Source organism: Charadrius vociferus, unplaced genomic scaffold, assembly GCF_000708025.1.
Source record: "Charadrius vociferus isolate BGI_N301 unplaced genomic scaffold, ASM70802v2 scaffold61, whole genome shotgun sequence".
Lineage (NCBI taxonomy): Eukaryota > Metazoa > Chordata > Aves > Charadriiformes > Charadriidae > Charadrius > Charadrius vociferus.
Window position 1 is genome coordinate 4,872,720 of NW_009646945.1, and position 26,117 is coordinate 4,898,836.

General features: G+C 40.5%; 1 protein-coding gene across 1 annotated transcript in view; it reads right to left on the reverse strand.

Annotated features, from left to right (window-relative positions):
- Window positions 1-8,407, reverse strand: part of SVIL (supervillin) — a 67,566-nt gene extending 59,159 nt beyond the window's left edge. Inside the window, exons 1-2 of the mRNA XM_009895128.1 lie at window positions 8,345-8,407; window positions 3,457-3,548 (exon numbers count right to left, since the gene is read on the reverse strand). The gene's annotated coding sequence lies outside the window, so the exon portion shown is untranslated. The remainder of the gene's footprint in view (window positions 1-3,456; window positions 3,549-8,344) is intronic.
- Between the last annotated feature and the right edge of the window lie 17,710 nt (window positions 8,408-26,117).

Genomic DNA, 26,117 nt, shown 5'->3' on the forward strand with positions numbered 1-26,117 from the left:
GGAACTGGACTTGGGCAATGCAAAATTTGCATCTTGAACCAACACCAAAGCAAAGATAAGCCCTTGTGTTTTCATAGACTCTTCTCTCAATGGATGAGCAGTTCCTGCTGCTGCCCTGCCTACTCAAGCTGTGCTAGCAGTGGAACGTTATTAAACAGAGAACTTATCCATATGAAACCAGCCTTCATCTCACATTCACACCAAAGGAAATGACTTCTCATAAATACTTTGCTCTCACCTCTGCCAAATCTACTTCTGTTTAAGTTTGTTCCTCTGGCTATTGGAGTTTTTCTCTTCCATCTGTCAGCTATACATACATAAAATGGTCAAAACAAAACCCGTAATTTTTCTGCCACTTCAGATAGGTCAAAGGCCTCCACAGCTCACAGTTAATAAAACCACATTCCATTGAAATCCTGATCATTTTTCTCCCTAGTCACCGATTTATACAGTCCCTAAAACCATCATCAGAGAACAGGTCTTTTACACAGCTTTAGTAAAGCTCTAAAGCATAGCTTCATATACTAAATCATCTTTTTTTTTTTCCCCCAAAAAAGGAAACTTGACTATAAGTCGTCCGCACACAAGAAATGTGGAACATCCAAAGAACTCCCAGCAGCATTAGCTCAACACCCTCTTGCTACGTGTTAGCTGAAGTTCCAGAGATTCTACTACCGCTTTGCAGTCCTAAAAAGAGCAGTGGCCTCATGAAGCATCTCTCCAACACCTTCCCAAACAAGATGGGACAAAAATAGCATGGGACTACTCTACACTGCCTTACACTTTTTCCACACTTGAGATTCCAGACAGTAAATTCGGCTAGGTTGGCCAACATCTGCAGAGCTTTTTTGTGAGAGCAGTTTCAGCAATATTCTTCTTCTGGAGAGGCGGGAAAAAGCAGCACAAAAAAAGCAAATAAAGAAGGTAAAATGCAGGAAGTTTTCTACTCTAGTGGTTTCTTTTTGCTGAATAAAATATTTGACTCCAAAACATGAAAGTCAGTTGAAGAAATTTCACTCCCAAGGACACTAGTTGGCCCTTGCAAGCTTAGGTGATTGGGTTTCTCTTTTTTAGTACGCAATTTGAATAGGTCGGTGCCAATTTCCCATCTGTTCATGGGATGTTTTTCCACATGACCATCAGAAATTACACCATTTCAAAGACACTTGTGACAGTGTTAAAGTATAACAACTCTTCTGCCTAGAAGGTAGCACAAAGATCTGGTTCAGCACACAAGAAAAGACTAAGAAGCTTAAAATAATTAATTTCACAGTAAAAACTCCTTATCCAAGCTACTTCATGCCAACACACTTTGTAAGCACCATTGGTCAGTACAGTTAAGGGCAACAGAATGAACTGCCACAGTTCAGGAACAGCCCTGAACTTCAGGCTTTATTTTAGGATGTTTAACAGGATGCTGTGGTAGGATACCCTCTAAGGCAGACTGTCAAGAGGCATCTTAATATTGGTAATTGTAGACCTTCTGAGAAAAATTTACCTTATAATACCAGCATTTAGCAAAAGCAGTATTTTTCCATATCTCATCCCAGAATAAAAAACAAAAAGTGTATTTGGAGTGCACCTTATAAAAATGTTTTAAAAACTTAAATTAAGGTGAAAGGTTTCTTACAGAATTCAGAAATCTTTCAGAAACATTTGTTACAGGATACAAATATGTTTTTGCTGAAAGCCCTCTTTAGTAAGAGCTGAGGGGATACGCGTGGATAAAGTTGCGGGCATGTGACAACAGTTTTAATTTTAAAATACAGAAGCTGTAAAAACTAAATCAAGCCTTCCAAAAGTCCCTAGTAGGGAGTGAGCCCATACGTTTGTGCAGCCTGAATAGACACGGATCGAAAGTTTACCTGACAGAGGCTTAATTTCTCAGAGATGGTAAATAACCATCGCAATGCAGGTATATGCATTTTCATTTTGAGGAAAATTTAACACAACAGTGAAGCCTACCAGCCTTATTCCTATGTCCTCCTCTCCTCACCTGGAAAGATGATGGTCTACAAACCAGGCTGGAGAAACATTTATCTTCTGTTTATGCGAGCAGAGCCATACTAACATATTCAATGCTTAATTGCAGGCCGCAATGTGTGAGACTTCAGCTAGGCTCTTTGAACCTCAGTTCAGTCTGCATCAGTTGAAAATAAAATATATTGCTCCAATTTTCCAACAAATGCAAGTCTGGATCAAAGTTAGGCCCTTGATGGGACAAATAACTTGGATTTTCAGCAAGTGTTTGGCCTCAAGTAGTCCCCTCAAAATGTAACCATCAGCTCCCACTGCTAACTTTTTCTTAAGTCTGGTACATGCCAAGTCTATGTCTTTATTACTAGAATGATTTCTTAGGAAATAGAGACAACTTGAAAGAGAAATTAATTCACTGAGAAGCAACTTACAGAGAAGGTTTCTCAAGTGAAGGCTCTCACAATTAACTTGTTGGCCAGCATGATTATAAGGCTAAGGATATGGAATAATGAGGGACTATGTATTCTTATTGACTACTGCTCCTAGGAAGTCTGTATTGTATAAATGCATATCACTCTTTTCCACCATTGTGCAAAAGCAAGCACACCACTTAAATATCACTTAAATATTATGCTGGAAGAAGTGCTCCTTTCTAAAGGAACTCTGCAACAAGCAACATTAAAAGAGCAACCAGTTCCTTTATGTTGGGATTAGTGCACCTAACCTTGTAGTTTGTCTGAAAAGGGTAAAAATAACACAAGAACACACACACAATTATAATCAAAGTTCTGAGATCCACAACATCCTTGAGTGAAGGGAACATCTTTATGCCAGTTACACGTAGTTCTTCAGTCAAATGTCATCCTTTACTGGTCAAGAACTATTTCTAAGCAGATTATTATTATTATTTCCTTTAAATAATGCAAGATAATTAATTCTCCCCTCTACCTCAACTGTGTCAAAAGGTAAAGATGGAACTGCTGTTTTTTTCCTAAGTTATTCAGACTAAGACAGAAGTTGAAAAAAACCCAAAACCCAAACCCCATATGTAGTACATGCAGGTCCTTTAGCAGGCAAGACTAAAATTCAGTGTGCAGTCAGCTGGTCATGCAAGCACAGTGACTCTACCAACCACTGAAGGGGACTGGAAAGAGCCATGAATACAAGTCAAGTTAATAACTTAGTATTCAGGATTAATCTAACTGTACAAAGAAACCTCTCTGAAGTTTTGAATGGCAACTACTTCTTATCCTATTGAAAACTAGGTAAACAAAGCTGAACTTTATGAAGCAGGGATGTAACGAGGCCTTGTAAAACAGCATTGTGGTCATCCCCTATGCATACTTCACAGGGAAAAGAAAACTCATTTACAAAACATTTGTGCCTAAGAGATTTTAATTGGGCCTTGCACTTGCATAGACTAAACTTCACATGCTGTTAAATTACCACTTGTGTTCATAATGCGTCTCTCTTACCTACCTTTTGGAAGTACTGCTAAGAGATTAGCATCGATATCCTTTGTGCTGTTTGCAAGTTCTTCTTTATCTTCAAATGAGAACTCCTTCTGAAAACTGAAAGCAACATCTGGTTTACAGAACTGTGGATGTTTCTGCTACAAATCAAATAAAGCCAAGATGTAACTAATTTACTGCAAGATACTCTAACAGAGATACCAAAGAAAATATTTTCCATAAGAATGAATTAAGAAATAACCCCAAGAAACTCACAAAGCCAAACCTAACATAATCTGAAACTTGTTTGGAACTGACTGTGACACATTTTTGCATTAAATTACCGAACGGAGTCTACCTTCAAAATGCTCTACTAGCAATTACATTTGAAATAATCTACACTGAATGATTCTCCATAAATATTAAAACATATTTCATCAAATACAGTACTGTATGTACACTCCACCTAGAAGCCTTCTGTATGACTGCCCTACTGTTGTTACTGCACTGATCTCCGAATCTTATATGGCTTACAATACACTAACATGAGCAGCATGAGCAGTTTAGTTTTATACTTTATCTTTTCAAAACAGCAAAAATGCCCATTTAGATGAGACAAAATATTTCTTTAAATATGTTCATTAAATACAAAAATTTTAACTGTAAAATGTAGGTATCGTAATACTCTAAAGTGGATACTGTCTGCAGAGACTTTTTGGAGGAAGTGTTCTTCCTTGAGGGTAAACAAAGTAAGATTTTTCTCTCCAATTATTAAAAATAGAGACAACTGCTGTACTCTGCCATTGTGACTTCTAAACTACCCCAACCAGCCATAAGAAAACTTGTACTAGTCTTAAAACCTCTAGTAAACTGTGTAGACAGGTGTAACAGATACAAATCCACACAGCAATCCCAAGGTCTTCATTTTGGCATGGTAGTGATGTGCCATATGATTTATGGTCATTCTGATAAGACATATTGCACAGCCTTACTCTTGGAAAATCCTTCTTTAGGACAGGTTTTAAATGGCTTTTTAAATAATTGAACACCTTTTCATCAAGAGTATTTGGTTAGAAAAGAAAAAATAGTAAAAAAACCCCAAAACATTTCTTATTGAAAAGAGTTTTAACATATAATGACTAATAACATTTTACATGAACTCCAAGAAGTATTTGCCTCTTTATCATTTATAAATAATATTCCTTTGTAAGAAGACATTGAGGAGAGAATAAAACCCTTGACATGACAATAAAGAAACTGGGCTGTGTCACATTTGGGCACCATGCCACCTGCTGCAAATCGTCTCCAACAACTGCACTTACTGAAATTACTTCAGGTACTGCCAAGAAAAGCAATGTTAGCCACTACAGAAAAGAGCAAATAGAAGATGAAGAGCTGCAATAAGCTGTCCATGACAGAAAACCGTATATCCTTTTAGGGCGAAAACACTTCAATGGAACTAAACAAACAACAAAATAAAATAAAAAAATAGCACACAGCAACCACAAGCAAATAGGTATGTGTGTCATCTGAGAAGAGGCAGAGACTCAGACAGTTAACTACACGTTTCTGTATGCCTAACCCGCACTGCAAACACTCAAGATTCTTGTTAGCCTCACAATATATTACTTTCTTACAGACATGGCTTCTGGAGAAGCCCTAGGTGGGGAGAGTCCCAGTTTCCATTTGAAAGCAGTTTCTTCTCATTTTGGCTGAAGATGAGTTTGAAAAATGTGAATAATATTGGTCTAGGGCTATAAATCAAACCCAAAATTTATTTTGTCAAATCAATTTGATTACTTAAGACTTGTCTCAAAACTCCTGAGGGACACAGCTCATGACTTTTAAATACCTGGGCTTCATTTAGGAGCATCTCCAATTGCTTCCATAACGCTTGTGACAGTGCAGCACCTTAAGTTTCCATAAATATGGGACTCTGCATAGAAAAGCATTCACTCATACAGCAAAATCCTTGTTTAAATTCAGTGTGCACCAACATTCCACAAGTATGCCTCAGTCCCACATGAATTTCCAAGGGTCAAATCATACAGAATCAGGACTGGCACTAACTGGTTCTAAAAAGAATTGTATTGTTGGATTGCCTGTGGATCCTCAACAAACTTTTAAATACTGTAAACTAGTTAGGTTTATTCCTGCCCCTTTCTTCAAGCTCCAGGGAGTTCCAGAGACTCTGAAGCCAGAGACCCTCTAAACCCAGTCTAAATGTCTTTCACTGGGTTTCCATCCATTTGTTCTCGTGCCAATTACCTTACTTGTTTTTCGTAAGAGAAGTTTTTCACGTCTACTCAGCTTCCTCAAGACAGGCTCTCAGTTTCATTGATTATCTGTGAAAACACCCTCTACCTGTTCCAGTTTTAAGTCATCTTTTTTTGTATATGGTGTCCTGAATTGGACAGTCTTTATTCCAGACCTGGGTCTTAGCTGTGTCTTACAAAAACAGGGATTTTAATAGAGAAAGCATTATTATATGACTAGCCAGATGAATGCTGGGATCTACCACATATTTGCCTTTTTATAACTACACTATATTGGTTGCTCAATCCCGCATGAGAAACTAATATGCCAAGGCTTTGCTTTCATCAGTTGAAAGTGACAGAAAAATTTATCAGCCCCCAATGCACAACTGTGCACTTAGTATTATTACATTACATCCTTTTTCTATTACTCCTCAAGGTCATCCAGTTCTTCCTGTATGTGAGCTCCCTCCTCCTTTGTACTGGGGGTGGCTTCCAACCTTTGTTCACTGGCAGATTTCATTAAAATTCTTTTAATAACCACAAACTTCTTAAGCTTAACCCTTGCTGGGCTACATGGCATCACAGGTTATCTGCTTTGTGAAAGTCGCTTCACAGTTACCCTTATGCCCTGATTTTCCATTTCCCTCTGGACAGACGATCAACTTTTATTCATTTGTTTATTTTTAAATTATTAATGATTTTCATATACTATTTTATCCACAATAGAGGAGTTTTTCTCCTTCAGAGGCTTTTTTGCTCTCTCCTGGAAAGCTGCAGGTGGCATTGCTTGTTTTAAATATTTGCACATTAGAAACAGAATGTTTTAAACCAATGTATCAATTACATTGCTTTCACTTGCACAGAGATTTCAGAGAGAGAGAGCACTGCTCTGAAGATGATACAGTGCAGCCAAACAATTGGGTATTTATAGATACATATATAAAATTAGTTCTAAAAATGAAAGTAGGTATATTTAGGACATGTCACAGTATTCAATAAGAACATTCATTAGGAATCTAAATTGAGCTGGAGTAATGTTAAAGCAATTCCAAATAGTAAAAAAAAAAAAAAAAATAAAAAATCAGAAGTTTGCAATAATTCTTTCTTCCTAAAGTCCCGGTTCAATTTGGATGCTGAAAGAGGAACCTCTCCTCCTCTGCTTGCATGAAATACAGCCTGTGATCATGGTTCACGAAATGCAATCAACAGCATGAGGTCCCACAAGTTTGTTTCACACAGGATTTGTGTGTGGTTTGGCCTCAGGTTCCCAACAAACTCATTATTCTCTCCAATGTTCAGGAATTCATATGATTCCTATTAAAACACAGGCAACAATATTTCACAACCTCAACAGTTTTTCTTTAAAAACAATGTATAATGTGGCATTAGCAGAGTATTTGACAGTCTCAGTAGTTATACTGCTTTTGCAACTTCCAAAGTAAGTGTGGGCTGCTTCTATACATCAGGGATTCCAGGCTGAAAACCTCATCATCTGCTGCTGCTGCTGCAGCAGCATACAGTTTCTAAATAGCTGTCCCACTAACCTAGTTACATGCCCAAAAGCAAGGAGAAGTTTGATCCAAATGCCACTGGTAACGCTGCCCTGCCATCTGGATTAAAGCTATGGGATATAATGAGATTTTGTGATTGAAACATATGCATGAAAATCCACTTGTATACCTGCCAGCTAGGTGCCTGGCATTCATTTTTCTTCTGTTTCTCTGCCTCCAGCAGAATATCCTTCCCTGGACTCTTATGTAAAAGGTCCATTCTACAGTCACATCCTTCTCTACTACTCTCATTTCTACTTTCCACTACCTGCCTTCCATAACACAATGTGTCCTTTACACCTATTCCCTCCGTATCTCTACAGTACCTATGAAACATCATGGCATGGAATCACATGGGCTCCAGAAGGTGTGTGTTGACTGAAAACATGCTTGCAAATGTGAGCCTGGGTGCCTAAGGCTGGTGGAGTCTTTCCTGCGCAGCTGAGCCAACGAAACAGCTGGTTACTGGGGCAAGCGTGAGTTCCACACTCCCTGATCTCCTCTCCGTGCCATTGTGAATGCGTCCAGCAAGCACAAAGGTGGACATCAAAAAGAAGTCAGAGTGAGGATGGGATGAGAGAGGGAGCGTGACCTGCCACCTTGCTTAACTGTGAACTGTATCCCCTTACTCAGCCTTGTGGAACTGTGTCCTAAGACTGCAGGTACAAGGCAGCATGGCCCTGCAAGGAAGCAGTAACATCACCTCTCCATTCATCTCTGCAGTATCCCCCTCCCATGTGCTGACAAAGCTCTCTGCACAGCTGTATAATTAATTCACCCACTTCAGCCACCTTCCTTTTCAGACAGATCAGTTTTCCAAGCTGGTTCACTAAATGTCTGCACTGTGCCCATTCCGTGCAAGGAAAAATGGGCATTGCAGTGGCAGAAGGCTCAGTGCAGAGCAGGACTCTTCCCTTAGCAATGCCAGCCACAAATTTTCACATTACTTAAGAGGCAGTTGGTGTTTTAAATACCTGTTCACAGCATCTGCTTTATGCCAAAATAATCATTTTCCCTGACAAAAGAATAAACGTAGATTCAAGCAATGACTGCAAGTTACAATTGTGCAACCAGTCATCTTCACTGGGCAAGAAAAACTGGACCTTACCTTAATGCTCTCTTCCTTTGGAGCAATCGTGAAGGTTTAAATCTGACTGAGTTTTCTTTGTCAAAATCTGTGAAACGAAAAAACCACACCATAGTGAAGATACTTTAATAAATGGGGAACTTTTAGGAAACTAGGTTACAGTCTCCAATTGTAGTCCCTTTCCACTGGAAAAGACTGTACAAAGGCCTTCCCTCTAGTCTAAGGAGCATAAGGTGGCATGTCCAAGAGGGTGATAAACCAAAGCCTTTCAAAAATGAGTACACACAGCAAACATATCAAAAGTGTCAACACTTTATGGAACTGCCATGTTCTAATCCATGGTGTAACAGTGTAGCCTGTGACTATCATTTAAACCTTTTGACTCAGTTTCCCAGCTTATAAAATGGGTGGTAGACATGTGTATGAAGCACTCTGCAAATGAGAAATGCTGCAAGCAGCAAGAGCCTTTTTGGCTGCAGCCTAGCAATACTACAAAAACTGCATATTCACTGCAGAAGTCAGAGATGCCCAGCTGAGAATCTGTTGCAACAACAGTCTTATATCACTCATGACAGAAATATTTCTGAAGGTTGTCCACTGTTTGGAAGCTCCCATTTTTTCTGGATAGTCTTAGAACATGCTTACTTTCAGAGAGGAACAGGTGTTTACACTGAGAGCAAAACTGTGTCAGATGCAGCCTTATATTCAAAAAGTACGTATTACAAAGCCACTAGTTCCCAAACCTTTGTGAACCAGAACAAGTGATGGGCAATCTCCTCCCTCTCCCCTCAGATTTAACGTTTTCATTTCTGCAGTCAAGAGCATCATCACAGGGTCTAAACGATGACCAGTGGCAAGGAGGACCAGTGCTCCAAGTACCGGCTCCCTCCATTCAAAAATGAGGATGCTATTAAGAGACCCTAGAGAACTGCTAGCCAGGGAACAGGGGAGCACATGGTCTGTGACTGTTGTTGAAAAACACGTGAATTTATTCCCAATGGAAAAATTGCCTTCCATCCCCACCTGTGCTAAGTCAACCACTCCAAGACCCTAAATTAATAAACAATTGGTCACTGACGCAGTGTTCACTTTATTTTTTAGAGACAGACCTGAATATACACCACCTGGAATTTAGAATAATTCGAAAGCAGCAACATCCCTTTATAGTCTACCTCAGAACTGAGATTTAACTATTTCAAAAAAAGAGCTACCTGGCAAAAAAATATTTTTTGCTTACACAAAATATTTTTAAATCTAGGTAGGATGTTTCTTATTTTTGCAGAAAGGGTTTAATGAAACTTATTATAGCTGACAACATGGGTCTTAATTTAGAGAATGTATCTTTTGTCTATGCCTTTCAAAACTTTTTATCCTCTTCTCTTCCACTTCTTTCTGCCACGTCTCCAGGTAAACAGATTTTTTTAAAAAAGAAAAAGTAAAACAAAACTGACCATTAACAGCTTGATAAAGAGGCTTAAAATGTGCAAAAAGGCATTTTTTAGGCATCTGCTACACATCACTGCAGATTTCAAGCAGCTTTGCTAATAGCATTCTTCAACTTTAATAGGCAACTTTTTCCTGTTTTTGTTAACATTCATTTTCTCTTTCCAAGTAAATGGAGAATAAAGCACACAGATTACCCAGAAACATCTTGTTAGACAAAAACAGAGTACTGTAAGAAAAACAGTACAAATGGTATACAAATCATTACATTTTACACTACAACATTAAAAAAAATACTCCATGTCATAAGTATCCTCTAAAAAGGCCAGATTTACATTACTGGGAGAAGAGTATGCAGTAACTTAAAAAGCCCAGGTCAGGATCAGCTTAGCTAATCAGAACCAGGCATATCTTAAATTTATAGCCATTCTAAAGGGATATAACCCATCCTATAGTTTTTGGCACTAAAACAGTTGTCCACCATGAAAACCACAAGTAGACCACAGAGAAATTCTCCTTACTCTAGCCAAAACTGGAGAAGGGATATAAGAAGGGAAGAAAGCAGCTTTTATTGCTTTGCTGGGAGAAGGGCTGCTAAGAGGGGGCACACAACCCGGTCTGACTCTTGCTACACATTAAACACATTCAGTAACATTCATACATAACACATCTACAATGCCTCCAAAATATCTTAAAACTTTGCTGTATTTCACAGGGGCAAGCTCCTCTTCCCCATGCCCCCCTGCCCCAGCCACAGAAAACCCAACCAGACAATTATATTCTGTTACACAGTTTTGCTATTTTATGTATTTCCTCCTGTTCAAATTAAACCCCATGAGGGAGGATTAAAGTCCAATGAAACTTACTTACTACAATATGGAAGTCTTAAAATGAAATACAAACACAGGCACAAAAGTAAAACAACTCTGCTTCAAAAGAAAACAAATATGCCCACAAGAGAAACATCAGTTTAACACAGTCTTAATTCAATGGTTAATTTAAAGAAAAAAACCCACCCTTACAGTACCCGATATACAGAAGGAAAATCTTTGCAACAACATTTTGTTCCTTCTTTCACTGAAGAATTCTAAACATGCTTATAACCACACTAAAACAATTTTAAATATTTGTATATAAAATTAAGAGTATATTTACCGAAGTGTAAATCAAACTTGCTCATAAGTTTAACCATTTGTTCAGTCAAGTCCCCCTCCCTCTTAGGTACAAACTACCAGATATAACCACTATCCATCGTTTAATACATAGGAAATTAAAACTGCTGAATATAAAAAAAAAAAAAAGAAGTAGATGCAACCTTCCAGTGTTACTTAGTATATTTAAAGGCCCTAAGTCCATGGCAAGCTAAGCTAATTAAAAGATCCATCTAATCGGATCTTGCAAAAGTGTCCTTTAGGAAATAATGAAATAGCCTAGGTGACTAACTGCATACTGATTGCTAAAGTAGCTAATGTAGCTGCAGAAGATCCAGTCAAACAGTATTTACACATGCATACATATATACAAGAGAGATTAAACACACACAAATGAACGGCATTTTCCTCTATCTACTTGGAACTCTTACCTTGCTCCTCAGAGTATTTAACATTTCCCAAATAGCTGGAGATCCAAGGATTTCTGAACATGGTTGCACAAACAAAGGATTCGGCAAAGAGAAACTACAATAGCAGCTAATTCTCAACCAGCCACAGCCCTCGGCCTGTCTTAGCAATATCGTGTAGAGATTTTTCATAGCACAGGACTGGAGCTGTCAGGCTATCGCGTCCCAGGGAGTACAGTAAATGCATAGCAATAGGCTGCAAGCTGGAGCAGCTCAAGCCAGTAATCAGATTACAAACAGAAATTAGGCACATGAATGCTAAAACAGATTGGGCAATAGTGATTGGGAGATTTATAATATTACCACTTCAAAGATCCAGCCAAATCACATATTATATTCCCACAAAATAAATACAGAACCCCTGAATCCTCATATTAAAAAAAAACCAAAACAAAACAACCCCCCCCAAAAAACCCTCCAAGAAGTCGAATAATTCCTTCCTATCTCTAATCAGGATGAACTGCAATGCTTGCTTAAGAAAAACAGCATCCAGGCTGCCAAAAAAATAGACTCTGTTAATCATATCATTATGCTAAACATTTTGCCTAGCTATTAGTTGGAACGTTTAAAACAGACAAGATTTATGGATAACATATGAGCAAAAGTGCTGGTGGGGGTAGGGATTTACGAACAGACACCACAGCTCCAAATATTTTAATTTGAGACAGAAGGTGTAAAATTGCACAAAAGTACTGTCTAGCTACCATATTTTTTTATTAAACACACACACACAAAGAAGCTTTAAATATGTGACTGAAACAGGTCCATGCACTTAACCCCATCCAACCAAAGGGAATTGCCTACTAGCTTTCCTCCAACAGACTTCTTCCCTTAAAAAAGATTTCAAGTAGTGTCAGTAGAAAACTCACCCCAAGGCTGGGGCTGTCAGGACCATGAAACGATAGTGTAGAAACATAAGACTGAATCTCTTGACTTTTCTTACCTGTTTTTATGATACCTGGTACAATAGGACTCTGATCCATGCTGGGAACCTCTATGTACAGGCAAAATATAAGCAATGATGCTGTGAAAGAGGCTGCTTAATCACAAGTGGAAAATCACAGAATCATAGAATCTTTTTGGCTAGAAAAGACCTTTAAGATCACAAAGTCCAACTGCTATCTAACTCTACCAGGCCCACTTCCAAACCACTCCCCTGAGCACCATACCTAGATGGCTTTTAAATACATCCAAGGATGGAGATTCAACACTTCCCCGGGCAGCTTGTTCCAGTAGTTGATAACCCTTTCAGTGTAGAAGTTTCTCCTAATGTCTAACCTAAACCTCCCCTGGCGCAACTTGAATCCATTTCCTTTTGTCCTACCAGTTGTAACTTGTGAGAAGAGACCAGCGCCCACCTGGCTACAACCTCCTTTCAGGTAGTTGTAGAGAGCAGTAAGGTCTCCCCTCCGCTGCCTTTTCTCCAGACTAAACAACCCCAAGTCTCTCAGCCGGTCCTCATAAGACTTATTCTCAAGACCCTTCACCAGCTCTGTTGCCCTTCTTTGGACACTCTCCAGCACCTCAATGCCCTTCTTATACTGTGGTGCCCAAAATTGAACACAGTACTCAAGATGTGGCCTCACCAGTGTCAGATACAGTAGGACAAACAGTTCTCTAGTCCTATAATCTACCAAGAAACTATTAATTTCTGTTGGCTCACCATGAAGTTATATTTAGCCTGTCTAGGTCATCACAACACTGCTTTTCATGCTAGCAAGTCCTTGCAACGGATTGAAGAATACGCGCTCCATCTTGCCTAATGCCCCTGCTATTTGTATTCATTTATTTGTTTTTAAACACAAATAATGTTGGAGTCACCTTAACCGAAGCACTTTTTATTAGCTGATCTTTCAATGGTAAAGAGCACACTGGAACAAGAGTCACCCAACACGTGGAACGTAGCATTGAAGACTCTAACCAAGCGCTTTCCTCTGGTCAGAAATATCTGATGGTATGTACCATGTTTTTTCTTTGCCTGTCACCTTACTGGCTCTCGTGTTTAATTCTAACCACTTCACAGCACTACCCATAGAACACAAACTGAACACTGCTTTGCTCTCTTGACCAGCTGCGACGGCCTACATGTACTCAAGCCTAGTAAATACAAAAGCAGTAACAAAAAATGGATCCTATCAACACTGGTCCAAACCTCCCATTAACCTGGAAATCTGCTTTGTGGCCTAGACTTAAGTGCAGGTGTGCTTAAAACACAAAATCAAGACACTGCAGAAATAACAAAGAAGCTGCTGCAAACAGCTAACAGGAACATTCTGGACCAGTGTCTGTGTGGGTGTATCAAAAGAGACGCCCAGTTCTGAAAAGGTCCCTTCTTTCCAAATCCTGGTTGTGTGAAGACTGCTTACTTGATCTTGTGAATAGAGGTGTTATTATCTGGAGCATTTTTAAGCACCTGTAACTCATCTGGTACACAATAAGGGAACTGTTTCTCATAAAGTGCAGATAAATAGCACTCATTTGATAAATCTCGTGGCTGAAGCCTTTAGCAAGGTTGAAGAAGTTAGACTCGACAGCTGAGCTAATGCAATAGCTCATGGCTGCCAAAAAAGACAGTCCTACCTGCTCCCCTAGTGACCCAGTCAGATGACTAAACTGGTAGTAAACATTCCCTTTTAGTTTTGCTGGTAATGCTTTTCAGGAGGTGTCAGAACAAAGACAAAGGCACAAGATCTTATGATCAGGAAAGGGATCAACCCTTCTGGCTAACAAAGGTGAGCTCAGCTCATTTGTGATCCCTGTGTCTGGTGATGTCCTGTATGACAGAGAAGGAGAGGTGTGTTTTTATTTGTGGAGGGAGGGGACAGGCTCCCACATTCCTCTGCTTTACATAATCTCAAATATTTTGCCCTCACCATCCTTCTGGTGAACAACCACAGAAGGTAAAGCACACAGAGCTGCAGAAAAACTCTAGAGTGCCTTTCTACTCACAGAACACAGAAAGAAGTTGGTTTCTCCCAACAGCTGTGGCTACCACCTGGAAGAAACACCTGTGATAGGCTCTCATGCAAGTAGAACTCCTTTCTCTACTACTTATGGCTGGCACGTCAAGAATAACAGGGGCCATCTCACGGACCAAAGCGAATTATTATAGAGGAAAGTAAAATATTCAATAAAAGGAACATTTGTATCAAGGTCTTCACACAGCTTCAAGCTCTTTTCATGTTAGGTTGGAAGGTGATCACCAGTCATTGCTCTGTGCATGGCATTTATGAATTCACATTAATGTCACTGCTGTTAATACTGAAACTGTGCTACTGTGCAGGCTCGTGACCCCAGAGTTTGTTCAGCTTCACTTCAAGATGAGGGGTATATGCCAACACTGCTTCCAATATTAAAACTCTTAATGCTAAGAGATGCTGGAGCCTTGGGGTATTACACCAATGCTATGTGCTTCACACAGATAATTGGGAAGACAGGTAACTGACAACTCCTTTCCATCAATGAAAGGTAACTGACTCCCTCCTTTCCATGAAAAAGGGATCACCTATTGCAAGACAGGTCTCTGTGCTGTCCCTTATCAGCTTTGGCAGTGGAGAAGACACCTTGGTAAAAACAGCAATTCAGCAGGGTCAAGCAATGGTACAAAGAAATGAAGTCTTAGATTTAGCTTTTTGTTGCTTGTTTGGAAACAGTAGGTTTAAGAGCGAGTCTTTCCCAGAAGAAGAGAAATCCATCTCCAAATACTCGATGAGGGAAGGAGGAAGAGTATTTTGTCCTTCAAAGAGATCCAGTCTCCAGGACCTAGAAGTATGCTCAGCCAAACTATGTTATCAAGGCTGTGTTACAAATCGGTAGTAATGTTCTTGTCCTGCTCTGCCATCATTAATTCTTGAGCATTAGCAGCCTCCAACATAAGCAAACAAAGAGAGAACAACAGTTCAGCCATTAGAAAGGGGGGCAAGCCCAGCTGGAAGTTACGTTTGCAGTCATCTGGGCAAAGAGCTAGAGGTTAAGCATGCATACATTTCAAATCTGAGACTGCTTGTGAAAGACCAGCTGGCAGCTAAATGTTGTTCTGAAGCTTCCCACAGGAAGAGAAGGAAAATATATTCCTTTTGTCTGGCAAAACTAATCACTGTAATCAAAGCTGGAGTTTAAACGGCTTGCAAAACTGTTCCCAACTTACAGGGCTGCCAACCCCAAAGCACTGAAGAGTTATGAATCAGGTCCCACCAAGATCAAGTCTTTCTGAATTTTGATCACTTCTGAATTTATATTTAGAAATGTTCCTCTGTGATAAGGAGAACTAGACACTTTGTATGACTTGCAGTTATCATAAAAACAAAAATCAAAGAAGCCTGTGACAGCTGTTTGAAGAAAGTCTAAAAATAAAATAAATAAATAAAAAATCAAGAATGCAAAGGAAAGAAAACCCACAATGACTGCAAAGAAACTTTCGGCAAATATGCTAGTTAGGCAATCAGGAGCCTGACCAGCATGGAAAACTGAGATGAACTGTATAAACAAGATGATGAAATCATATTTTCATCCACACTTCATGGGTAGAGGTCTAAAGGAGCTCATGAATTTTATTCCACTGCTCTTCTTCTGGATAACGAGAGTGCCCTTGGAATATCAAGTCAAACTGAACTATGCCAAGATGTGAGATGCTGTAGATGACCACAGGAAAAAAGGTCAGAAGAGAGAGCTAAACCAGACCACTCTCTTCTGTCTTCCATCTCACCTCCCCTCCCAGGTTCCAGGCTACTTGCCCACCCCAAGCCACCCTGTCAGTTTTTGGCATGTAGGCATGTGTTTCTGAACATAAGTGGCCAGGCAATAGAAGAGCCTTCCTTTTCTTATTTCCCCTTCCTCCCACTCTCCAGCAATTTCTGCCAAGGTGTTCAAGAAATAATTTAGCCCAAAGCTAAAGGGTAGGTCAAAAATGTAACAGAAGATTACTTCAGTAGCATAATCATTTAACAGAAAGTTATCATCTCAAGTCACATTCAAGCATCCTAGCTTGCAAACACAGTAAGTATTTTGGGTTGGCAATGCCAGTTAGTTTTCTCTTCTTCATCCAAATCCCATGTACGTGGGCAAGAGATATTCTCATTTTCTAAATGGAAGCCGTTTTTACAGACTTCCAAACCAGAATAATTTCCTGACATGGTATCATCCCTCTTGTGCGAAGTAAGTTTAATCCTTTTCACTTAGGGTTTTTTCCCCCCTCTTGCGCTGTGCCACAGTTTTTGAATAATGATCCTAGCAAGAAGATTTCTGCTTTTTGGCTAGTGATTACATTTTGGACAAGTCTTCAGGTGACGCAGTGCTGAAGTTTATCTATATGGTGTACTTTAAAACAGGTCATGTGCAAAGAGATGAAAAAAGCTGATTAGGAAGTGTCATAAAAGGGACTAAGTTTTTTAGGACAAGATGACAGATGTGTTAAAAGAATATGGATGGTCTTTTTGTACTGAATAATTACTCGTGTGCTCTGGGAAAAGGGAGAACAACAGATATTTTTCCACGCATGCCCTAAAAACTCTTTCAGTCTCTGGATTACTATTTCAGGTTTAAAGAAATCTCACTCAAGTCATTAATTTTAGCACTCAAAAATCTCCTAAAAGGAGATTTCGGTACCTTTCAATCTTGCAACACATTTTCAGAATAAGGAACATGAAGATAATGTCCCCTGACATTTCTACATCTCATATCACTGTTCACAACACCGTATGGCAAGACTGTAGCATAATTAAATTAGATGTTTTCCTGTTTAGGAGTAGGAGCAGTCTAGACTAGCTCCTTAAAGAAAATTCAAAGGCCATGCACCCCTCTTGCATGTGGTAATCAGATATACCAGTGAGGCACATTATCCAGATTGAGTCAGACCTGTTTGTCTTTGGGCCTGAAACGGTACCAAAAGATGTCAGGCGTGCACAGGACCAGGGTTAGGCATGGACTGAGCAAACGGCTGGAAACAAGGGACTCCTGTCCCAGCAGTACATACAATTTAAATGATTAAACAGCCCCAGGACTTTGAGGAGACATGGGTTTTTACCTAGCAAAAACAGTATCTGAGAGCATTTCACACCATGGCTCACTGTAAAGCAGCTGCTGTTCAGATTGTGAAGGCACAGGGTTAGCCACAGCTGCGGACATCTTTCACTGAAGTCATGACACAAGCACCAGCTTCTTCTTTACTGCTGCAGTGAATGAGAGCTTTGCTGCTGCAACAACTGAGGGCTTAAACTGCAGTTGGGAGAGACTGTTTGCAAAACTCCTGTCCTCCAAACAAGTGGCCAGGGTTTCTAGGACTGATTTCCCCATCTTCTGATACTTCTAGTGTCTTCAGTCTCACGAAAACTTTCCTCCACAGTGCAATACAACCAGCACAAGGCTGTCTCCTTGCCTGCAGTGGCAAGTGGCCTCATGCAGTTAAGTGACACAAAAGCACAGCCACGCTACTGAGTTTTCTCCCAGCTGGTCTTGAACACCTCTGCGCTGTTATCTCTGCACGCGTGTAAAAGCTCAATAAGGGAGCAGAGAGAGGCACGCATACCACACGGAAGAATTTATAACAAAGGTCTTTGGCTCTTCATGATAGTCATCTAAGGAAAACATCAATTTTGCTTACTACTGTGATGTGACATTTCATAGGCTACATCATATTCCTGCATACTTACCCTGAAATATAACTGTCATTTTCAAGCCTCAGGCAGATAGCAACCTTGCAGACAACAAATCCATGACCCCAGCTCCCACCATGTTTATAGCACATTGCCATGCTTTCTCAGAAAATTAAATATTTAGTAAAAGAAATAGAGGAAGAATCTGCTTTATTCAAGAGCTGATGGTCAAGGTAGGTACAAGTACTGTAACTGAAAATAATGTCACTATGAAAAAGCACGTGTACCAGGCTTAATTTGCATCCAGCATGGCTAAGCAAAAATTCACGAGGAAAGAAAATGTGGTTAGCACAGTGATGCTGCAGTTCTGGAGCCTGTTCTCTAGAGAGCACGTTTAAATTCATAGCAGACACAGCCTTTTCTCTTTATTGCCCTCATACACTTCCAAGGCCCCTGCAAAAATCACAAATGTGCCTGGTGCTCAGGAGGGTACCAATAACGAATAGGAAGTTAATTGCAAGTCAGATCTGAAGAGCTTTCACAGAGCTGCCCAGGAAAGCTTGCATAGTACCTGCCTGTACAGTACTTGTCTAAATCTATGGGTATTTTACTAAAGGAAAAACACACAGACTTTTTTTTTTTTTTTAAAGCCTTCTTCCATGTGAAAGTCAGTTTTTATGAGGTGGGTATGAAGCAACCTAGTCAAGTCCTGGTCTGCACACAGGCAGCGGGTGCCAATATTCCCCTTCTCTTGGGAGCAGGAACATTGCTTTAGCCAGTAACAAACAGTCTTCCAATAAAGGGCATAAAACTACACAAGAAGAAAGAATAAACAAATCCTGAAGTCATACAAAAAAAATAATTCATCCATCTTAGTTCAGGTGTGTCTCTGAAAGCAGGCAGCACAAGAAATGAAAACACACTTAGCAAAGGCCACCACAAAGCTTTCCAGAATACAGAATGACAATGTGAACCACCGTCCTAAGATTATAACCAAGCACACAACAAAAAAATTCATCAGGAAAGATAACTACTGTTATTAACATTTACACAAAAGGATTTTTTTTTTTTTTTAAAGCCATCTCTAGCATAATTCTTGCTATTTGCCAAGCAGAATTCAGTCTGACAGCTGGGCTCAGACAGCAGCAGCTCCCTGGCAGCACGCTGTCAGCGCCGCAGTACTGGGTCGTATCTCCCGGGGTCTGGGCTGAATCTGTTCTGGGCTGCGCACTCTCCGCCGCCATCCAGCATGTTCTGTCCCCAGACACCGCCGCCGCAGCTTGCCTAATAAGGCCACGCGTGAGTTGACTGGCTGGCTTATAGGTCAACCCAGTGTTTACCTTGCAAGCCGGCAGCGCAGCAGTGGCTGGAGCCTACCTACCCCTTCGGCGGGTGGAGGGGGCTCAGCCAGCCCTCCTCAACAGCTGTGCCGCTGCTCTGCCATCCTTGCGCTTGCAGAGCCACCGGAATCTTAGCAGATCAGTGCCGGTCAGGAACTCTCGCTGCTTCTATATGAGAGGTTAAGTTTAGTCAATAGCTCACAGCTGAGGGAGACATACTTCAGTTTTACCCCAGGCAGCATGAAACTGCAGCAAGTTCAGGCACAGTTTTCACCACAGCACATTTTAGGACCACTAGACTGAAAAAATAATCAGGTTTCTCACTGCATGAATTGCTTGAAAGTAGGCCAGCAGCACAGGTATAAACAGCCACCTTCACAGATGCAAGACAGCAGACAGGTACTTGTCAAGCACCAGAACCAAGTGAACTAGATGAAAGCAAGGTACAGATATTCATTTGAACACTACTATTTAATTATTTAACACTCTTGATCAGTTATGGGGAGACTCACTGCAATTCAGACAGATGGCTTCAAAAGTAATGATTTACTCTTACCCAAAATAGCTATCCAACAAAAACAAAACACTTCTGCTGCTCGCTGCCTCTTTTGTGATTCAGACTAGTTTTTCCTTTATACCTCTCCCAAGGTAATTTCAAAATGCTAGATTTGGACACCATCCTATCCTCTTTCCCAGCATAGAGTCTGCAAGGAAAGCCACGAGACCACTCTGTGGTTAAAGGCAGCAGACAGAGGAGAGCAGCATGGGCCACCTCCTCCCGCAGCGCTGCTGTGAGCCCCCTCCAAGGGGCCATTCAGAGTGGCTTTTTACCTACAGGTCAGTACAGACAGCACATTTCTGTTCTTCATCCCCCCCTCCCCGTGTCTGTCACTGAACAATAAAATACAGGACAGTTCAGATGTTATTTGTACCCTGATATTTCTAAAACTGGCATCCAATCTTCTAAGCACTTTGCTCCCTTGAATGAAGCATCCCCAGCGAGCACGCTGCTGGAGGGCTGGCAGAGACTGTCCCCGGTCATCAGGGACAGGCACAGAGAGCACAGGTCTATGGGAGGGCACTGGAGAGCAAACTGAGGATCCTGCCCATTGCCCTGGAAACTTACAGATTTTGCATTTTCTAAACTCCGTATCACAGCTCCTTAGTACTAGATAAATGACACCTCCCTGTAAGCCTTAAATGCCTACCTAGTACTACTAGATGTAATGACACATTTACCAAATGATTCTCATAGCTAGAAAAATCTCTAACACACAGGGAGTAAAACTAAACTGTGATTAGCACCCCACTGAAACCAAACTACCACAGTGTATGTCCTGTTCCTGCAATGAACCTGGGGTTCATGCTATTACAATGAAAAGTGATAGCATATATGGCCAGCTTACTCTTTAAATACTGCATGTTGAAAAATGCAGTTGGGAATCATGCTGACAGTTTGTAAGCTTAGTCATTATCATTCTAGGCTGAAGCTGTGCCCAGATGCACACACAGATCTTGGCTCAGAACTGCTGATTTTCTGCTAAAAGTCTATTCTCACCCAATACATGCTTCACTAATACAAAGAAATAGGGCACACACATTCAGAAAAGGGCCAGTCAGACACGATTACACACAACTAGTCCTAAAATAAGCTAATTCACTTTCTGTCCAATTTGCTTAGATCAGCAGTACAGCATGCTCTTATGACTATCTAATATCAATAACAAATGCTGTAGGAAACTAAACATACTAGGAATGAGACAGACTGGTCCGTGTCCATTAGATCTGTTAATAGAGTTTTAGGAAGAAGTCAGGATAGCCCTGAACTATGGAAGTTGGTCACACTTCACAGACATCCACACTAGGATGACAGAAAACCTATTGGGCTTGCACTACTTGCTAGAGGAAATGGGTTCACCCATTCATTTCTAGTCTCTCAGAATACACACTGACAAACATAAAGTACTAGGGAGAACACTGTCTCTCCTCTTGGTTAAAAGAAGAATCTCAATAACTCAGGCACATCCAGAAAAAACAGTGACACCCCCACAGGTGACTGCTTATTTCACACGTTAGTTAACTGAGGACCGTTTATGTAACTGCACACTAACAAATGCTTTTACACTTTTTCAGTCTTAATTTTAAATGAGAGGTAAAGTAACAGTTGACTTTTCTCCATTCTAACACTCTCATTTTCCATCTTTGCTCACAGACATTTAGAATTCCAAAAGACAGGCTTCAGGAAGGAATTTTTGGGATAGTTTAGAAATACAGCAGTATCTCCTCCACTGTGCTAAAGATGCAAAAAAACAAGAAAAAAGAATTAACATTTTTGGTCTGTATTGTGAATACCCTAAATGCAAAAGGACACCTAAGTGGTAGAGAAGTCACCCCCACGAAGAAGCATGGCTTTTTCATTGCTCAGAACAAAGCACAGTTATTGCACTCAGTTACACCTGACTGGTGTCAAGTTAGAAAGTAAAGTTCTCACCGAATTCTTCAAGAACAAGGTAGAAAAATAATTTCAGCAAAATCTATGCATATCAAAGGCGACGCTGAAAGAACAGAGTAATTGCTCACATAATACCTCTACTTTAAATCAAGGTTGAAGAATTTTTCCCACACACTCCCCCAAATAGGCCACTTCCTCCAGTGACCTTACAAGAGTCAACTGCCACCCCAGGCCTCAGTAAACACATCTACCATGAATCAACAATTACGTGCTGCAGGCACACGTTCACTGAGAAGACAGATGTGGTTTCAGTGAGGTAACAGAGAGGTGTTCTTCCCCTGATGTATAGATCAAGTTCAAAAGCAAAACATTGTGACTTTGTTCAAATTAAATGTAGTGAGCAGAGAAAACAGTCTACAAATGAAAGAACAAGGGCAGTTGCTTGAAGAGCTGAGAGGTTTGTTATAGTCCAGCCTCCCTAAGCCACCTCAGAACATACAGAGGACAGCCCCCAGGGCTGGTGGAACCTTGATGCCTGTGTGATGGCTGGGAAGGAGTGCTCTGCCACACTAGCGCTTTTACTGCCGCAGGAGGAGCTCAGCTATACTTGCCCTAAAAGTTCGCACATCTTCCTGAGACTAGAACTGCCATTCCCACCTTTACTCCTTTTAGTCTCCTAGCTCTCATCCTTGCCAGTCCCTCTCTTCTGATTTTACTTCTGCCTTCTGCATACCTCCACCTTCCTCCTGTACCCTATCCTATGGGTAATCCCACCGCAGTTGTATTCTTCAGCATTTCCAAATCTACTTCCACTTCTCCCCTGGCTTTTCTCCACCTCCCACTGCAGACTGTCCCATTAGAGACCCAGTCCCACACCAAAGGCTCTCCTCACCCACTCCACTCCACTCCACCCACCACCTCCCCCCCGCAAACCAGGCCACCTTCTTGAGCAGAGTTTGTTTTTTTTTTTCCTTCTCCAGGAAGTTTCAGTAAAGGGCTGTCCATTCTAGCAGACTTCATCCTTACCCTCCCCTTTACTAGGCGAGACCTGCACATGGGAAACTAAGGATGTGCATTTGTGAGAGCTGAATCAACCCAGAGCACACAAAATTTCAGCAGCATGCTATGGATCAGGCCAACAACTGTAGGGTGACAGTGTAAGCATGCTGATAGTCTCAGACATCTTTCTTTTGCAGGTAAATTCCCTCCATCAGTCAGCTTTTTTGTCCCATGAATAGCACCAACGGAATGCTGTGCTGTTTGAAGAGAGGCACCAAGCATGTGTAATGGAAAAAAGAGACATCCCTTAAAAGAGAGAAAAGACAGGCAGCTTGAACAAATTGTAGTTGGAAAGAATGAAAGACTCCCGACATGTCATGATGGCCATTGGTTATTATAGTAGTACCCTAACAACCAGTTACAGAAAGGGTGCTGGACTAGATCCTTGCAAGGCAGGCATTACAACCCAGGTTTTGAAAATATACCTACAGTAATATTTGTCTAAAAGTAAGGCAAAACCACTGCTGAGGAATAGTGCGTTATCATCTAAATCACAGATACTCGCAGTACAATGTTTCTCAGTCAGCAGGACACAGTGGGACACAGCCCTGTGGCAGGTGATGCTACAAAATCCTCAGTCACTAGGGGCCTGTCACATGTGAATGCAGCCGAGTGCTGAGCTGAATGTTCAGCTAGCTCAGACAAGGCAGCAGAAACACATTTAGGTGCTGCAGGAGGACTGAGCTTAGGATGGGCTGCAAAACCCAGCAAGGAAACCGGGCCAGTTCTACTGCAAGACTTCTCTTCAGCACCCACACCACACTCTCCGAATCAAGGACCTTGCAGTTCTCAGGAGCAATGAGATGTCAACAGGCCCTGGGGAATTTTGGGGTGCATTGACCCTGAGAAGCTTCATTGTTAAAATGTTCCATCAACCCCAAAGGCGCCACAGCTAAGGCTGAACCCACAGCAATAAAAGGCAGTTGTACATGAGCTTCAGCACCTTATTGGGGCATGTATGGGACAGTACACAAGAAATTCACTGAAATGCACCTAGTTTATTGTCAGCACAGTGCCCTTCTCACAGAGCCTGCAAAAAGGTATTCCTATAGCATGAAAATAGTCCTTCCCCCAACAGCAGGGAGCCTCCAGGAAGCATTTGGGAACTACTTTATTTCAGCACACCAGCACTATTGCCACATTTACTATTATGTTATATATCAACATTCCACACAAAGGATTTTGAAGTCCAAGGAAGATGCTTGTTTTCTTCACTGCCTTTCTACACCTGGCCTGATTTTTTATAAGTGCTAATGAATAAAATAAAGCAGTAGAAGAGCTAGGTAATCCATCAGCTTCTCTAAATAAATGATTTAACAATTTGTATTGCACTTCAGCATACATCTTGCTTTGACTTAAAAAAAGCCAAAATCTTAAAATAGTCAACTAAACACAAAAAAAGCTCAGTCAAGGCTACAATTCAAGACATTTAGACTATCTTCTAAGTGTATTGCTTGCCAATGGCTTTAAGTCAAACTACAGCAGTATTTTAAACTCCCATGGAAAGTATGCCTGTATTAAAACTCAGTACCAGAAACTTAAACATCCTGACAGCATGTGGCCATGCATGAGATCACTGTGAAAAGCTGCAGCATTTTCTTCAGCTCTTTATTTTTATTTCCTGGGAAGCTTGAAACCATAATCAGCAGCTTATACCCAGAGTCTAGATGTCAAGACAGCACTGACTGGAGTAAGTCCAGGAGTTGCATTAGCTCACAATATGCAGTAAAATAATAAAATCCTATCCAAGGAGATCCAGAGCACTAGAATGCTATTTAATGAAGACTGAACAAAACTAGAGGATTGTTCCTAGAGAGGACACTATATAGGCATTTCACTTGGAAAGCATAATTTCATTTTTATAGTCAAATTCTCACTTTCTTCCCTCAAGGACGGGGGTGTATGTGTGTGTCTCTGTGTGTGAAAGTATTCTATTAAACAGTTTGGCATATGTAAGTTCTCAACTAGTTGCTTTTTTGGGAGCTTTTTGTTTGCCAAGAATTATCTGTATTTCTTGCAGTCATTATGAGGAACAGCATGAGAGCATCCAGTTTCTGATATTTCAAGGGTCTGAGGGTGTGTAAAAAGCATCTGCATAGAAACTGGATTTTACAAAAGGTTCACAGGAAAAAAGTTTGTTTGTTTGGGCGGGGTTTTTTTAAAAGATTTTTTTCATATGTTGACTAAAAGAAAAAAAATTGTTAGAATAAACACAACTCATGATTGAGCGAGTCTTATTCACCTTTTCTATCTTTCTGTTCTGCAATCAGGAAGCAGAGAGGAGCAGAAGACAGGCAGCTTGGTAAGTAACCTTGAAAAATGACTTCCAAACATAGAAAAGCAGGGAAGAGAAAAGGAGACTAAGGGATGCCAAGGTGAATCACCACCAGAAATGCTAAGAATCTACATCAGTGTAGAAAAGTGCCTTGTTTTATTTAAAAAGTCAAGCAGTTGTTTCTCTGTGTTAGTGATAAACTGTTAGTTGGGGCACTTTTTTTTCCTAATGGGTGAAGCATGCCACTGACGGTGTTCCACATTTACTACTTTGTGGCAAGTATCTTAATAAGAACATCCAGTAACACACATTGTTAACTACTGTAACAAATATATTCCCCTCCAAAAAAATAAAACTTACATTTTATTTGTTTCCTTATCTAAAGGGTTGACTGCTCCTGTTCACAGACATTCTTTTTTTTTTTTTTTTTTCTTTTTCCCTTAGTATCTTAGATTGTGAAGAAAATAAGCAAGTGTGGCCTTCATACAGACAGGCTACTTCAGTTTTCAAGTTTAGAGACTGCAGCAGGACTTTGACTTCCTTTCAGTTATCCTTACTAAGGGATAGGATTTGGCAATAAGATGGTAAGCACACAGAACAGATTTTGGGTCCCATTATGTTGGAATAATATATAGTTAGATCCATCTCCATCTACTAGAATTGCTACAAATACCATTTTTTTTCCCTCCGTATTTTTAATCCCATCAAGTGTTCCGCCAGTTTATTCTCTTTCCAAGTACCGGTAGTATTAATGCATCAGGATGGGGTCCTGTAAGTACTCTTATTCCAACTTTATGGAGCATGCTGGCTACCTTTGCCATAAATAGAAGCTATTTATACAATGCCCAGCTACTATACAACCAAAGCCCATATCTATTACAGGTGAGCCACCACACTCCATTAAGCTCCAGTTAGATTACCGTTTTTCTGTAACTTGCTCCACATCAAACATTATTTGAATGCCTAGTGCTGCTACTCCTTTTTGGTCAAATATTTAAACAATATATTCGTCTTAGT